Source organism: Canis lupus, chromosome 30 (genome assembly GCF_003254725.2).
Source record: "Canis lupus dingo isolate Sandy chromosome 30, ASM325472v2, whole genome shotgun sequence".
NCBI lineage: Eukaryota > Metazoa > Chordata > Mammalia > Carnivora > Canidae > Canis > Canis lupus.
The window spans coordinates 11925812-11938312 of record NC_064272.1 but is presented as its reverse complement, the minus strand read 5'-3'; the positions used below and the strand labels follow the sequence as shown (position 1 = coordinate 11938312).

Genomic DNA, 12501 nt, shown 5'->3' with positions numbered 1-12501 from the left:
ACTTGCACCCCTTTTAGCACATGGCTTCATTCTGCCTTGAATGAGCTAGTTATTTTCCTAGCTCTCTACCCTCTATTCCCTTCTGATTTTAAGAGTTGACACTGTGTGTTAGTCACTTTTAATTTTTCATTGCACTTTCCCCAACAGGGGCTATTGACTTGCTTCTGTATGATCTTGAGCAGTCCATTTAGCCTCTCTAAGCCTGAAAGGTATAATCTATAAAATGGATTATTGTGAGGATTAAGTGATAAACAATTATAATAACTGCAATTATTATTGCCTATCTTTTAAAGTCATTATGAGATAATTTATGGAAATTTCTTTTGAAAAGTAGAAAGCCCAACTGCTGTATAAGAAGGCTCTACTAAACAGTAATAGCTCTACTTACAGAGTACCAGACATAGTTCTAAGTGCTCATTTAATCTTCCCACTAATCTTGGCAGGTTAGAATTATTTTTATTTACAGATGAAGAAATTGAGGCACATAAAGGCTAAGTAATTTCTCTAAGGTCACACAGCTAAGTATGTAGTAGAAGAGCTAGGATTCAAAAGTAGATCATCTGGCTGTCTCTGAACTACACTACACTATGCTATAATCAAATTTGGGTTTGCAAACTAGGTTCACTAGTTACTTAATAGCTATGTGACCTTTAGCGATGCTTAAAATTCTAAACCTACTTTTCATCATTTGAAAAATAGATAAACATAATTCCTACCTCAGGTTAATTTACTGAACAGCAAATAAAACAAAGCTCCTACTGTTTGCTATATGCTGGGCATACTGCAAGATCATGATGATTAAATTCACATAAAACTTTGACATATTACCAGTCACATATTAAGTCGTCAATATTAATTATTTCAATTAATTATAATAACCCAATAACTTCTCTGATACCTATTTCCTATTACTTGGCTACAGATGATGTTGTCATCACCATATGGCCATTCTCTACTGGTCCCCTAATTCTATTTGAAAAATTTTTTGTGGCACTGCTATATAGGATATTGCCTTGCTGTCATAGCAAATACAAAGCAAAACAAAAGACAGTGCAAGTATCTCTCAGGGCTAAATAGAGTGTTTTAAATGACTACTTTCTAATACATAGCTAAGGCTGGATAAGGCATGCAAAATATGCTTACTATGAAGGAATATGAAAATATGAAGTACAATTGGTGAATGTGAAGATATGAAGATGATCAAATACAATGCTTTCAGGAAATGTATGATGAGGTCATCTTAGGAAATGAAATAGCCCCATATTACATCTCTAGTGACATATAAAGAGCCCAGCAACACTCTTTGGACTCTAGAAAGAAATGGATGTCCTGCCATGCTCTCCTGCACTGTGCTTTGATGCTCACAGGGTCCACCTGATGCTTGCCTTAGCTCCATACTGTGAGACTCAGGAGTACTTGGTAGGTTGCATAAGGGACTTTACCTCCCTAGATTGCTGATAATCAAATGATATATATGGAGTCACTTTGAAGTACTACACACACACACACACACAAGCAAATAGTGATGAATTTTATACAAGATGTTGTATAGTCATGTACAGAGAATACTTAAAGTAGGAAGCAGATGTGGAAAGTACTATCTTCCCCATTTCTGAAATTGCTCTTGGTATCTTTTTTTTTAACATCTTTTTCTTTTCTAATGTGACTAAGCTTGCCTTCTTGTTCTGACTAGTTCCCCTTCTCTCCATTTCAGTTCCTAATAATAACAATAATGACAGCTAATTTGTAGTGAGCAGTGTTAAAAGTGCTTTACATGCACATATCTTCAACTTACGATGGAGTCACATCCTGATACACCCACTGTAAGTTGAAAGTGTCATAAGTAGAAAATTAATTTTATACACCTAACCTACCAAGCATCATAGATTAGACTTCAATGTACTCAGAGCACTTACATTAGCCTGCAGGTGAGCAAAATCATCTAACACAAAACCTATTATAAAGTGTTGAATATTTCATGTAATTTATTGACTACTATACTGAAAGTGACAGAACACTTGTAAGTGTGTGGCTGTCTACCCTCGGGATTGTGTGGTTGACAGAGCTGTGGCTCCCTGCTGCTGCCCAGAATCCTGAGGGTATCATACCACATATCACTATCCTGAGAAAAGATCAAAATTCAAAATTTGAAGTGTGGTTTCTACTGAATGCATATTGCTTTCACACCATCCACCATCATAATGTTGGAAAATCTTAAGTCCAAACATCCTAAGCTGAGGACCGCCTGTATTCATTTAATCATAACAACTCTATGAGTTATATATTAGCATTGTGCCTATTATATTCAAGAAAACTGAGATGCAGAGGAGTTAAATAACTCATAACCATACAGCTAGTAAGTGATAGAGTCAGGCTTCCAACCTAGAAGTATAGCTCTAGAGCACGTGCTCTTTACTGCTATGCCATACTTCATCGACTTTGCAATAGTGCCTGCCACTGTCTTAGACACATATTTACCAAGAAAAAATTCTTCAGGCAGCAGTCAGCAGTTTTCCCCTTTGCCTTTTATAATCAGGTCAGTGAAACTTGAAACCTGAGTCATTTTTTTCTAAAATCAACTCTAATATAACATGTTATGATAAATTTGGAATCTTATCAACTGCTAATAACTCATGCTATAAATTTTTATTTTTACTCATTATCAGGTGAAAAGGAGCATTTAGCAATAACTCTGTACTGTATTAACTAAACACTAACTAGCTCACAACCACAAATATATCTATTCAGGAAATGAAGTAAAGAATCTTGGCTATTTTTCCTCTGATGATTACATGATATAGGATAACATTCAGGCTGCCACTTGCTCAAAGGCTAGGCACAAAGTTGGCAGAATCAGCTTTATTAATGGCATTGGAATTAAACAGGGATGAGCATTGTTCTGAAATGTATACAAAGTACCTTTCTGAGATATCAGAATGAAGTGAAAAACCAGGACTTGAAAGAAGCCTTGAGATTAACTAGTGAGGCCTGGAGAGGTTAAGTGACTTGTCCAAGGAGTTAGTTATCCAAGTGTTTAATGGTTGAGCAGAGGCTAGAAGTCAGGTGTCCAGGGCGGCATGCATTTCCTCAGCACGGCACCTCTGACCAGAACTACCTACGGGACAGGCACACGTACAGCAATGTGAAAGACTTCTCACAGTCAAGAAACCCTTCCTCAGTTCCCCTAATGAAAACACTACACTCATGAATCACAAATTCATTGTATATTTAAATAAGCAGATTTTGTATGTCATATCAGCTTAGTGTGAAAGCAGCTGAGGGCTTGGCTGCTATGGCTTAGAATTCAAAGGACGGACAAACCTGCTTCCTGTTCGTGAGAAAACAGTAGTAGAAGCAATCATATAAAATGTATGTGAGTGCTTTACCAAACTCAAGTCCAACTTTAGGGTAAGAAGCCCCAAGTTTTGGAAGTGGAACTTCTCTCCACAATACTGATCTCTACATAAAATGTATCATCTTTTTGATGTTGGCAGCCTACATTTTTCAACATCACAGGAACTACAGAGTTGAGGAACTATTCAAAAGTAGTTTTCTTAAGGAAGACGATTCTTTCCTTCCTTTGGCTTATATTAGAAGATATCCAGATAACTGAATTTTATTCCTTTAATCACCAGAAGTTCTTTTAATATATAAATTTCTCCCATTCTTATGGCTGCCTTACTAAGACACGTAATATGCTTTCACCTTCTTGAACAGAATATTCTGAAACACACTTTAACCTTTTTACAAAAGTTGATCATTATACTGAAATTCAGGTGATGGTTGAACTTGATGAGCTCTACAGTTTCTTCCAACTCAAGTTAGTAAGTATAGGACAATATTAATGAAACCATGTCCCCAAATAACCAAAGATTTCTTATTTTCAACCTAAGGTTTTTACCTCAGAGTGGGGGTACAATAGTTACAGCCTTACTTCTAGATCAGAGGTAAGCAATAGGTGTTCACCCAAAAGCACCCAGAACTGCACATATAAATCACTCAGGGAGGTTGCCAAAAGGAAGACTAATTCAGGCCTGAGATTCTACATTTCTTTCTTTTTTAAAACCAATTTATTTATTTTAGAGAGAGCAGGGTGTTGGGGGGAGGGATAGAGGAAGAGGGAGAGAGAATCTCTAGCAGACTCCCTGCTGAGCGCAGAGCTGGATGTGGGGCTTGATCCCACCACCCTGAACCAAAATCAAGAGTCTGACACTTAACCAAGTGAGCCATCCAGGTGCCCCTCAGACTCTATGTTTCTAACAACCTCTTAGGTGATGCCAATACTGCTGGTGCATAGATCACTCTTTGAGAAGCAAGGACACAGGGAATCCCACATAGCAAAATTCGTATTCTAGGTGTTGACAGAGCTTTATGAGGTCAGGCAGTTTCTGGGACAGGGAAGAGCTTTTCTCTTGTGCTTTAAAGATCTTTGAATAGATATGGATTATTCACAAAGTATGGTCAAAGCTTTATAGTAGAAAGAGGAGCTAAAATTAACACTTTTATTAGGCAATGAATTCCACAAACATTTATTAAGCAGCAAGCACTGTGCTAGGTATAAGGGCTATGGGTCTCAGTCTGGTGAGAGAGACAGATCTGTAAACACGCTAATACAGCCATGTGGTAAGTGCTGCAAAGGAGGCAGCAACCCAGTGCGCTGGTACACAGGGAGGAGCTGCTTCACTCTGCCAGTGCAGGCAGGGAAGCCTTGGAACCTAACAACTAGGAAGACCATGAAATGTTACTACTTGACCTAACCAGAGTCAGTGAGGAATAAGTCCTACGTGAAACATTTATTTCAACTGGCGTGTGCAAAAATTTGGGATTACTGGATTTTCCCAGTCATAAATTGGCTGTTGCATCAGAATGTGGTTGCTACAGAGCTGGGCCAGAAAAGCACAAGCGTCTCATGTTGCAGATGCACTCTCTTGGGAATGCTGGTTGATATGCATGAAATCTGTCCGCCGAGGTGCCTTAATTGCTGTCACATGAATAACATCACTTTCTAGAAAAGGCCATGTGTTGGCTGTAATATTCTGTCATTTCTAAATCAGGCCTTCATAAAAAATTCATGCCTCTGAGATCATTCCATCTCCATCTTATAGCTGAATACTTGTGGCTCAGGCCTTGCAAGCCTGTCTTAGTACAGGTTTCCCCTGCCATCTGACAGTACAGTGTTCCCACGAAACATTTTCATAAGGCAAAATGGTGTAAAACATGAAAGCAACTATCTTTTCTTAGAAGGGAAAATCTTTTTCGGATTTCTGGCTACTAATAAAAACAGGTTCTAATGTAGTAGGTCTTTTGTGAAAGCAAAGTGGTGTGACACAAACCTTCAGATAGCAGGGGGAGCCTGAATACAGTCAGGCTTTTAAATACTGAATGGCGTGGTTGAAACAGAAATTTAGGGTTCTTAAGCAAAGTTCAAAATTGGCTCCTATTTTGACCCTAAGCTTGCAAATTCTGAATTTTCTACCTCCATTGACCTTTCTTTACTAAGGACAACATGCCTGGAGGGCAAGTTTTGCCACTTAAATGGTCTTGAGGGGTGTGGATGAGTGCTTTCTGCTGGGATGTTGCCCAAGCCAAGTAGGACTACTGCAGATGGGTAGAGAAAACTGGCAGATGTTAGTTCTCTTTTTCCCAGGGCCCAAGTGGGAAAGTGCCTTTTGCTGGGAGCCATAATTCTGGAGAATTCTTTATCAGCAACAAGTGAGACAGATAGGAGTGAAATAACAAGTAGAGACCTGAGGGAGACGGGCAAAGTGCACGACAGACAGAAGTGCCTTCCCACGCTGGTCTCCTCGTCCTGCCAAATCACTGCGGGGGTGCACAGGAGAGGAGCCAGGTGGCTGTGGGAGGTTTTCTCCCAGAACAGTGTCTACAGTTTTCTTGGGGCAGAGCTGCAAGGGAAAACATCTGTGACAATAAGAGAGCTCTTTCTGGGTACACACAGAACACTTTGCTTCTTAAAAAAAAATAGCATTTATGGTTCTTTTTCTTATAAAGAGATAATGGCTTATAGAGAAAATTGCACAAGTTGCAGAAAAGTAGAAAGAAGAATATAAAGAGTACCCATTATTTCTCTATCCATAGTGAGTTTCTTTCCAGGATTTCATATGCATAGGTATTCAACATGGTTAAGAGAATATTGTACAAACAATTTCATATTCTATTCTTTTTTTCCCTAATGACATAAGAAGTGTTCTAAGTTATTAAAACTCTTTGTAAACATTCTTCTTGGTGGCTGCATCTTTCATCCTATGATGAAATTTATGTATTCTAAGTCCTAAATGTATTCATCATTTAAGAATAGTCATTAATATAAATGTGCTTATTCACTTAAAAGCCAAATGCTGAATGTGTTGCAATTTCTTTAATCATTCTCTAGTTGTTGGTCGTTCAATCTGTTTCTTATTTCATAGTGTTTTGGGGCTTTTTTTTTTTTTTTTTTTTTTTTTGAGGATATAGGCCAGAAATGAAAATAGGGAGTCAGATTGAAGAAGAGGGTGGGGAAAATCCTGGGAGAGGAATTTGGGCTGAAAGAATGAGATAAGGGAGAGGGTCCAGCGACAGCTGCCTTCCCCCCATTGAAGCATCCTAAGCACATTTCCTGCAAAATCAGGAATTGTTCATGGACAAAGGATCTGGCATTATGTAACATAGTGATGGTGATTAATTAACTTTTGCATCATTTCTGGGATTGCCCAATATGCATTCCTCCCTCTTAAGTGCCAACTAGCTGTGGCCACTCCTGGCCATTGCTGCCAGTGCTACTGGCTGTTGGGTTAGGAAAGGGAAGTGCCAATTTAGGGGAAAAATGCCAATGGAGGGGGAAAGGTAAGGCACAGTATTTTCAGCAGGGTGAGTGGAGCTATTTTAGCTCTTACTAAAAGTCTTAAGGTTGGACTCAAGTAGGGATGAATAAGTAGCCTATTTCCAGAACCATCCCAATGGGATAGACCCTTCTGGAGCATCTTCCCCTTCCTGATGTTTTCTCCTCTTTGACTGCAGAGCAGGAGGCAACAGGTACATGATAACATAAAAACTTAAAAAAAAAATTAAAGTCAATAAATGTTAATTGAGCACAATTAGGGGCAGGACAGTATGAGAGACACCCCCCCCCACACACACACACATATACTTTATCTTTTATGTAAACTGAGTTTTTCTATACAGTTTCATTTATATGTTTTTTAAAGATTTTATTTAGGGACGCCCAGGTGGCTCAGTGGTTGAGTGTCTACCTTCAGCTCAGGGCGTGATCCTGGAGTCCCGGGATCGAGTCCCACATCGGGCTCCCTGCATAGGGCCTGCTTCTCCCTCTGCCTGTGTCTCTGCCTCTCTCTGTGTGTGTCTCTCATGAATAAATAAATAAAATCTTTTTTAAAAAAAGAGTATTTATTTATTCATGAGAGACCCAAAAAGAGAGGCAGAGACACAGGCAGAGGGAAAAGCAAGCTCCTTGAGGGAAGCCTGACATGGGACTCGATCCTGGGACCCTGGGATCACGACCTGAGCCAAAGGCAGATAGATGTTCAGCCACTGAGCCACCCAGGCATTCCCCATTGTTTAATTTTTTAGAAGTGAACTGTACTTACTGCTTATTTATCTATTCTAAAAATGAAATTTCCTCTCAATCATTTAGCTCTAAAGTTACCTTTCATAATTTTTTAAAGATAAAAGGGTGTTTTAATCCCAGTCTCATACAATCTATATAAAGAAGTATTTCTTCTTTGTATTTGTAAGCAACTACTAATTTTGCCTCATTTGAAGGAAGGACGTTAGTTACTATTAATAGGCATCAGTTCCTCCCTAAATAAAGGTATTTCAGTTTTTACCTGTTCTAAGACAGGTGTTCCAAAGGTGTACAAATGGCCAATAAGCATGTGAAAAGGTTGTCAACATCTTTAATCATCAGGGAAATGCAAAGTAAACCCACAATGAGATACTACATCACACCTACTAGGATGGAGATAATAATAAATGTAGACATATAAGTGTTGGTGAGGAGAAATTGGAACCCTCCATATATTGCTGCTAGGAATGCAAAACTGGTGCAGCCACTTCAGAAAAGAGTTTGCCAGTTCCTCAGAATGTTAAATGTGGAGCTACCATATGATGCAGCAATATCCACAAGAAATGAAAAACTACATCCATATGAAAATTTGTACATGAATAACAGCATTATTCATAATAGCCAAAAACAATACAAATGTCCATTAACTGATGAACAAATGAGCAAAATGTGGTGTATCTATATAATGGAATATTACTTGGCCCTAAAAAAAGAATGAAGTACTGATACATGCTACAATGGATGAAACTTATAATTCTAAGAGAAAGAAGCCAGACACAAAAAGACCACTTATTGTATGGTTCCACATATATCAAATGCCCAGAATAGACAAACTGACAGATAAAAAGTAGATTAGTGCTTGCAGGGGTTGGGAGGGGGATGAAGGATAATTGTCTGCTAATGGGAACAGGATTTCTTGTTGGAACAATGAAAATGTAGTGGAATTAGTGGTGATAGATGCACAACTCTGTCAAAATATGAAAAACCACTGACCTTATACTCTTTTAAAGAGTGAACTTTATACTCTGTGGGTTATATCTCAACAAAGCTGTTGTTTGTTTTTTAAGACTGGAGTGAGGGCAGCCCTGGTGGATCAGTGGTTTAGCACCGCCTTCAGCCCAGGGCTTGATCCTGGAGACCTGGGATCGAGTCCCATGTCAGACTCCCTGCATGGAGCCTGCTTCTCTCTCTGCCTATGTCTCTGCCTCTATTTCTCTCTGTGTGTCTCTCGTGAATAAATAAAAAAAATATATTAAAAATAAAAAGACTGGAGTGAGGGGTGCCTGGGTGGCTCAGTCGGTTAAGTATCTGCCTTCGGCTCAGGTCATGATCCTGGGGTCCTGAGATCTGAGCCTTGTATAGGGCTCCTTGCTCAGGGGAAGTCTGCTTCTCTCTCTCCCTCTGCCACTCCCCCCCCCCCACTCGTGCTCTCTCTCTCTCTCTTAAATAAATAAAAAAACTGGGGTGAGACTGGAACAGATGCAGTTGTTTTTCCGCTAACAAAAATTGCCTGCCATATACTCATGCTATCAGGACATGAACAAGTGTCAATGACCTTTGCTTTTTTAGTTTAAATTTAGTTAGGACCTAAAAGTGAATAGTATTTACTGATTTTAAATTCCAGAAGGGCATCTGAAGACTGAAGTGGAAGAAATAAGATCCTTTGGAGCAGACTCTGGATGTTTCTTCTTCAATATTCTTTTTTATTTTATTTTATTTATTTATGAGAGAGAGAGAGAGGCAGAGACACGGGCAGAGGGAGAACCAGGCTCGGCGCAGGGAGCCTGACGCGGGACTCGATCCCGGGTCTTCAGGATCAGGCCCTGGGCCAAAGGCAGGTGCTGAACCGCTGAGCCACCCAGGGATCCCCCTTCTTCAGTATTCTTAAAGCCAGATGGAGTGCTGACTTCAGCTGAGATTGGAAAAAGCTGGATTTAACTTAGTTGGCGCTACTGTTTTTGCAGTTGTTGTCTGATAAAAGAATCCACCTCTGAGACATGTTGCCCAGTAATGACCCAGATGTTGACAATACAAATCCTAAAAGGCTCTGTAAGAAGACTGTGCAGAAGCTGCTTTCAAAAGACTTTGCAACTCAGGGGAGATGGACAACTAGAGTAGAGGGAGGAGGCAAAGATATCTAGAGAGTTTCAAGCCTAAATGATTAGGAAAGGATAGAACTCTTTCTAGGAGAGAGGAGGAAGGGTTGGTGTGAGTTCCACTGCAGGCAGACTGAATTTGAGGTGCTGACAAAATCCCAGCATAGAAACACAGCATTTTTAGAGCTGGAAGGGACCACAAAGATTACCTAGTGACCAGTGTCTTTAATTTCAGAGGAAAAATCCCAGGCTGGGTGAAGAGGAGTGACTTGCACCATGTATAGCAGAAAACTGGTATCAAGCCCCTAGGCTAACATTCTGACCTGCAGGTACTTGAAAATGTAGGTCAGGCACCCAGGACAGAAAGTGGTGCTAGAACTACTGGAAATCATCTGAATAGTGGGGAAAGTCAAAGTTATGTGAGAGGATATCCAGAGACATAAAGGATGTTGAAATCAAAGACCACAGACAGGCAGCAAAGACAGAGGTCCGCTTATTCAGTTCTGGGCTTCCAGAATGGCATCTCCTTCATTGAAATTGTTTGAGGCACTGTGTCCAGAATATAGCAGCGGGTAAAACAGGCTCCCGGGCCTTCTGAAGTCACTGGCCCAGCAAGAGACAAAAAGATAAGCAGGCAATTTTAGGGCAGTATGACAGATGCCAAGAGTTAGGAGAACACGGTATTGTGAGAGTGAGTCAGTCTCACAGAATTTCAGGTCCAGAAACAGAATTTCATCAGTTTACCCACAATTGACTAGGCAGACAGGAAAGGGAGAACATTAAGAAGGGGAATATACTCAGAGAGCAAGGATTGAGCTACACCCACCCAAATCACCAGGCTCTGAAGAAAAAGCTAGAATAGTGATGTAAAAGTTTACAGGGAGGACTCCACCTTTCCAGCTCTTTCACTTGTGCTCCACCTGACGTTGTGAACCCTCTTCCCATGGCAAGGTTTCCAGAAATGATAAGGTTGCTCAGCGAACTCAGAAGGTAGAGGAGGTGAATATTCTAGAAGGATATTCCATCAAAATCCATGAAATTATTCTTTTCCTCAGTAAGTATCACCTTTTCAGGGACCAGAATATTCAGATTCCATCCTTAGAATTGGATGAATAGATTCTTACAAATTGTGCACTCTGGCTTCCTTTTGTAAAACTCCATTTTGACAATCATACCTCTATAAAATGCAGTCTTCTAAATATTTATTTGCTTAATAGGCAATTCATTAAATTGTTCAAAATTTAAAAGTACAATACGGTATGCAGTGAAAAATCTCCCTCTTGCCCCTGTGCCACAGTCACCCAGTTGCATCCTTGCCCCAGGCGCAACTTCTGTAATCACTGTCTTATGTATCCTTCCAGACACATTTTATTTATTTTTAATTTTCCCCAGAGACATTTTATTAATGCAATCCAAATAATACTTTTCTTAACTTAAAAAAGTGGGTTTTTTTTGGGGGGGGAGGGCGCCTAGGTGGCTCAGTTGGTTGAGCATCTGGCTCTTGATTTGGGGTCAGGTCATAATCTCAGGGTTGTGAGGTGGAACAAGATTTTCTCTCTTCCTCTCCCCTTTCCCCCTCTAAAAAAAAAAAAAAGTTTTTAAAGTAATCTCTAAACCTAATGTGGGGCTCAAACTCATAACATCAAGATCAAGAGTCACATCCTCTACTGTCTAAGCCAGACAGGTGTCCCCAAATAATACTTTTTAAAAGTTGTATCTTTCTTTAATTACATTCTAGTCATGAGAACATACTATAGTCACTTGTTTGAATTTGAGTAATCTCATATTTTTCTGATTTAATTTGAGAGGTATCCTGCCCCTTAAACTACAAATACAAATATCTCCTAGAACAGATGACTTCTGAAGGTAGCTAATTTCATCCACTGTGTGTGTGTGTGTTACTAGTTTCACAGAGTATCTGTATCTCTTAAGCTCTAGGAACACATTACGATTGCTTCCTATGCACAGATTCTGACATCAAACCATGATGGTGAGATAATTAATTCTTACAATAGGCTTTTTTGTTGTTCATTGCGTTGACCCAAAGACTTTACTAGCTTTTGGGGGTTTTTTAATCTCAGGACACATTTCACAAACTCTGTACTTTGTTGGGTAAAACCAGGTAGAGTTGGGCATGTCCCCAAAGCAACAGTGATGAGGGAGAAATTAGAAAATGGAATAATTTGTCATACTTCTGTTGAGTTTTCTATCCCTTGTACTTTTACCCCCACATGACTCTAAATTATGCCCCTAGATTAACCTACAAGAGTATACTACCATTAGACATGAATATGCCTAACCATTAATTATGAGACCACCAAGATCCTAAAATTATTGGTTTGATCAAAGTTATTGGTGTTACACTAACCTATTGCCAACGAGGGAGAAGAATGTAAGAGTTCACAGCCTATTCCACTTCTGGTTTGGGTGGCTCTATTCACACACTCTCCCTGGATCCCAGGAGGTAAGTGTATGTTCTATGGCTATGAGCCTCTCTTTATGTAAAATTTAATGACATCCTGGCTTCATTTATTTCCAGGCACTTCCAATTCTTACATCTGCAAAATTAAAAGTGTCTTTAATGAATGATGTGAGGGTATCCTCAGATCTCGGAAATGTTATAGAGTAATGTCAATACCATTTGTTAGGTGTACTTACTGTACTCTTAAATTCCTTTATTGAGGAGGAGTATATTTCTGGCTACCATAAGACCATTAGAAAATTAGACCTTAGAGGTGACTGCACTTAATTCTTGGGAGAGATACTTTCTAAATTTTGAGAAATATTAGAGACTTGCCAAAGCCTTCACTAGAAGTGTGACGCCTT

At 39.5% G+C, this 12501-nt stretch overlaps 1 long non-coding RNA gene across 1 annotated transcript in view; it reads right to left on the bottom strand.

The window, feature by feature from the left end:
• Nucleotides 1–2852: 2852 nt before the first annotated feature.
• Nucleotides 2853–12501, bottom strand: part of LOC112675999 (uncharacterized) — a 142843-nt gene continuing 133194 nt past the window's right edge. Inside the window, exon 12 of the long non-coding RNA XR_007407228.1 lies at nt 2853–3115. This is a non-coding gene — a long non-coding RNA (uncharacterized LOC112675999). The remainder of the gene's footprint in view (nt 3116–12501) is intronic.